Here is a 5,606-nt window from a genome sequence, read left to right on the forward strand (position 1 = left end):
TTTAGACGTTTGGCTGTCTATCGAAAACAGATATTTTTGTTTTCAATCACAACTACAGTATATCATGTTCAGTTCATATTGTTGTTTCTGACATTCTTATGTCTTTCATTCATGGTTGCCTTAGTCTTCTGATTCCACATTGGGCGCCTCTCTCTACGCGTCGTTGGGACTTCTTATTGCTCAAATCGGGGCTCAAATTCTCTTTCTCTGTTCTCAATGTATTCGGTAGGTGTTAATTGTGTTCCTGGAGCGAACAGGGCCATATGCTCACAAATTGTTTCGAGCATACTTATCGCATGAACAGTGTAATCGCATTCGATTAAACCTTTCTCCCCAGGACACTTTCCATGGATTCCGCGGATTTAAGAAATCCTCACATGGATCACTTCACGGCCATATTGTTTCGTCGTAAGCCCCTCTCTCTTCTCCAGTATAGTAATGAGGGCCTCTAGTTCGGTCTTCAATTGTCTCTTGTTCCGATATTCTCCTCCGTTAATGGCAATTTTTCGGAAATTGCAATTACTCATCTCCAACCTGAAATCACACGATGATGGCGTACCACTGAGACTAGAAACGTAATACATTACTCACAATGATTATCCTGAATGGCGGCACTACCATGTGTGCCACAGGACTAGTTGCACCTTTTCATTTTTGTTTTATTTGAATGGTGCTGGCTGAGCGTCTATGAACAATTTGGTTTATTGAAAAACATTCCACATCATGAATGAATTTTCTGTGGTTTAAGTCGCGTCGCTAAAATTGATTTCACTGCTAGCATGGTGCAGTGTATGATCGTAACACTGGCAATAAGGGTTGAAATTGATTTCCACTGGAAGAAACAACTATCAGTTTTTGTAATTTTTCTAACGACATTGCATGACGTAGACCAAATTCTTGCTTCCGGGAAAACAACTATTGACGGTATCAGCTTTCTCGCAGGTTAAACAGTTCTGTACTGAGACACACAGTAAATGTGCGTAACTCTGCTTTGGATCCATGAAAAGACCAAGAACAATATTGAATGCGTACTATTTTTGTGTTGGAATGTTTACCAAATGAATTTCGGAACTCGTCTTTGGGTCAACAATCGTCCAAAAACAAATATTTAGCACGTCATCGTGAAAAAAAATCGAGAAATTATAGGAAAAAAGATAGAAAAAGGAGGATAAAAAGATAGAAAAAAGAACATTTTCTTCCTTGTTTCTTACTGCAACGACTGTTCCAGCCCTCAGAGCAGTTGATGGTTTAGAAGAAAACATTCCAGAACTTTGTCGTGTTGTCAAAAATTTCGATCACTTTTTGCAATTATGGTTATCGAGTGTTCCAAGCCAGAAGTTTGGATGAATTCACAAACTTTCGATAACAATTTTGATCTAAAGCTTCTAGCAAAAACGCGAGCGCTACAATTTTTCTCGTCGATTTTTTAATTTATTGTTTCAATTTGTAGGCAGTTATTAGGCCAAAAGGACATAATTTTTGATAAAAACCTGCGTAGAATGAAAAATGCAACCAATATAGCGATTTTCTGGGAAAATCTCTGCTACGGCTGCTTTGAATCCTTTCCGTAATCGTATAAAATTTCATCTGGCTTAAAAACTTCATCAAGTTTATAAATTGATTCTTCTTTTTCGAAATAATGCGGAGAAGACCTGAGGCATGCATAAACGTGCGTTTCAGGCACGTGCGTGTCTATGAATTGCTTTTTAAAGTGCTGATCGCCTGGCTTGTAAGACTGATTAGGATAATGTGGCGAAATAATCTGGGTGAAATGTGAACTTCACGTTAAACGGGTTTGTCAAGATTTGTCGGAACATATAAAGTAAACAAAGGCTCACCACTATCTTTTAGGTCCGCAAGTGGTGATGCTTGCTGGGTGTTGTCCTCGTCCACTACTTAACAATAACAATTGTCAAAATTTGTCCCAAACTCCATAAGCGCATCAGATGTTTTAGTGATTGCTAGTTAATATTTACCATCCGCATCATCCACAGCTTCTTTGCTATTCACTTCTGCGTATGGACCTCTTCAGCTAATCCACGGGGCTCTTCTTGTGCTTCCGCATCCAGCTGTGGGTTCTGTTTTTCTGAAATTACTATGAACAGTTGATTAGTAAGTACTCTTTTTTCAAGAAGCAAGCTCTAGATACTTCAATGTTTGCAATAATCACGTTTGGATGCTCTTTTTTTCGCTGCAGCCGGCTTTTGCAATTGCAACTTCTTTTTTGACTCGTTTCGTTTTTCGGCATCAACGTAACGTGTCCTTGTTCTTTCTCCAGGAGCGTTAACCCAAACCAATTATGAATTTGAGGGTGGTTGGGATCAGTCTTTGAGGATACAAAATTCATCATTGAGGCATGCCACCATGCCAGATCTTCAGGGTATCTGGCATCTTCCGGGCATCTGGCAACTCTCTCAGGACATCTGGCATGTCTTTCAACCGAAAGCTCGACATCGCTCCCGTTGTTTGAAAGAGGTTCGTAAGGTGAGATAACTGAACCGCATCGTGCGATATCACAGCGTGTGATGAAATTGCCAACTCCTGCTCTTTACAAAAATTGTTGAAAGCGTCGGTGATTTTTTTCTGCGCTTTTGCGCAAGCTTCTTCAAAGTATTTGGGAGATTTCTTCGGCAGCATTTTTATGGGCAGATTTTAAGCAGAAAATATGTAAGCTATCTGAAATTGAAAAATTCATTTAAGAAGGATATTGATAAGGATAGAAAAAATGATGGAGAAAGATCAAGATAGAAAAAAATAGGAAATGAGGTGGAAAAAACATAATGAAAGAGAGTTTAAAAATAGAAAAAACGCTCGAAAAAGATGATTAAAAGAAAGAAAAACAAATAGAAAACAAAGCTCCAAAAAAGACAGAAAAAAAATAGAGAAGAAAGGTAGAAAGAAACATTAAAATAGTTAAGAAAAGAAAGTTGGAAAAGATCGAAAAAGAAGGCTCGAAAAAAAAGATAGAAAAAGATAGAAAAAATAATGGAGAAGGAAGGATTGAAAAAATGGCAGAAAAAAACCTAAATAAAAGATAGAAAAAAGATCGGAAAAAAGCATAGAAGAAGAAAGATACAAAAGATCAAAAAAGAAGGCCAGAAAAGAAATAGAAAAAAGTTGAGAAAAAGGTCGAAAAAAATTTAAAAAGAAAGATAGAAAACATCGAAAAAAGTGGGCTCGAGAAACAGACAAAAATAGGAAAAAAGATAGAAAAAGGAGGATCGAAAAAAAGACAAAACAAAGAAAAAAGAACTTTTTCTTCCTGGTTTTTTATTCGAACGACTGTTCCAGCCCTCAGAGCAGTTGGTGGTTTGAAAGTTTGGCTCTGTATCGAAAGTATTCGAGAACTTAATCGGGTAGAACCAGCCAAATGTTCTCAAAGTATTCCATCTATTTTTGCAAATATGGATATCGAGTGTTGGAAGCCAGAAATTTGTACGATTTCACAAACTTTCGATTGCAATTTTGATCCAAAGCTACTGGCAAAAACGCGAGGGCGACAATTTTTTTCGTCGACCCTTTAATTTTTTTTGATTCAATCTGTAGGCAGTTATTAGGCTAAGTGAACATATTTTTTTTGATAAAAACCTGCGTTAAACGAAAATAGCACCAATATGGCGATTTTTTTGAAAATTTCTGCTACGGCTGCTTTGAATCACCTTCGGTAATTGGATAAAATTTTATCTGGATAAAAAAAAACTTCGTCAATTTCATAAATTGATTCTTCTATCGAAATATTGCGGGGAAGACCTGAGACATCTATAAACGTGCGCTTCAGGCCCTAAAACCCACGTGTATGATTCAGGTCTTCCCCATCATTATTAGAGAAAAGAATCAACTATCTTTATAAAAAGAATCGAAGCATGACGGGGGATGGCCTCAGACATGCATAAACGTGGGTTTCTTTGAATTGCTTTTTTAAACTGCTGATCGGCTGGCTTGAGAGTTTGATTGGAATAAGGTGGTGAAATAAATCCGGGTGAAATGGGATTTTAACTTTATTTGTTCTGACAAATCTTGACAAACCTGTATAAAGTTAAAATTATTTCCCTGAAGAGGGATTTATTTCCCGAACGGTTCTTCGAAGATGTTTTGTTCTCCTATGAATAATTTTCCAAAAATTAAAGGTTGCTCGACTGAAAACGGACTTAAATTAACACTAGCAGATTCTACAATTTTTTTGGCTGCTTTTTTCAAAAAAAAAATGAATACAAAATTTTCCATACCGAAAAATAGCATAGCGATCAATTGAATATTAACTCTTGCCTTCACCTTTCGACACTGGTTTAGCAAAAAAATCGCAGAATTATGCTAAGATAAATTTGTTGAAAATTTGACGAACCAAATAGGCAACTACAACCAAATGAGCAGTTTTGAAGGTAGCGTCGAACTTATCGTTGGATCAAAACTGTTTGATATACACGAGGAAAAATATTTTTGATCGAGAGTGTTTTAAACGCAAAATCATGTACAGCATAATCATGATATTGCATGAGATCGAATATTTATTTATCATATTGAAGACTTTTTGTCGTAGTAATTCGGCCTGCTATGAAAAATTCCGCAAATCCTTTGTCGGTTTAGAGGACGAAACGGGCTGAATACCAAATTTTTCAGACTGATGAAGTCTTCTCTCTCCCTGTCGCTCTTGTAAAAAAACTCAAACATCAAAAGATTACTTGGTTTCTTTTTGTTCCGACTTTCGATACGAAAGTAACAGAATATTTGTGCTCGGGGTGGGTTTTTTTTTTCTTCAGACAAATTTCGACTTTTTAACTAGCCATTTTTGACGAAATTTTTTTATATCATTCAAAAGGTATTGTTGTCCTGAGCTCAAATTTGAAAAGATATTTCACCTGTGATCATTTTTCGTAAAGTTATGAGGGTTTAAAGATTGCCAATTTGGCTATTTTGACCAATTTGGGACAATTAACGCGCGATATAATTCGCGCTATTAACGCGTAAGCGGAGAATTAATCCGTCTTAAAATTGTTCCAAATTGGTTGCAAGAAGCTTATTTGCCATAATTGGTTTGTTACAAGGAGCGAAATCTATCCTTTTGTACTTTATATGGCGTGTAAGGGGGTGATTTTCATAAAAAATTTCAATTTTTAGTTTAAAAAATTTCATTTTATTTTTATTACATTTAATTTTTTGATGTTATTACTGCTCCATAAAACCTTAAAAGGCAGTCGGAACATTCAGGGCTTCGCCCTGATACGAGCAGTCTTGTTTAATTATGTTTTCTGTGTCAAATTTTCTTCATAAACCAATATTTGGTACTTACTAGCAATAATTTGGTCAATGTTTTTGAAATATCAGCAGTGACAAATTAATGTTGGAACTGTGAGACTTTTGAACGGTTTTAATGTGGCGATAAACATTTATAATAGTCATAGTAAACTTATGATTCAATTCAGCAAAAGGGATCTTGGTAATTAATTTGAATACTTCTGATTTTGTTTATTTTCTTATAAGATTCAAGATGTTGTAAAATAAATTATTTTTATGAATTCATATTTTGGCAGAACTTAGGCTGTATTTGAGGCTTTTCAAAATAGCATTCTGGATGCCACGCTATGCCTGATATGTTTTTTTTCAGATGT

The sequence above is a fragment of the Symsagittifera roscoffensis genome, chromosome 2, assembly GCF_963678635.1.
Source record: "Symsagittifera roscoffensis chromosome 2, txSymRosc1.1, whole genome shotgun sequence".
Lineage (NCBI taxonomy): Eukaryota > Metazoa > Xenacoelomorpha > Acoela > Convolutidae > Symsagittifera > Symsagittifera roscoffensis.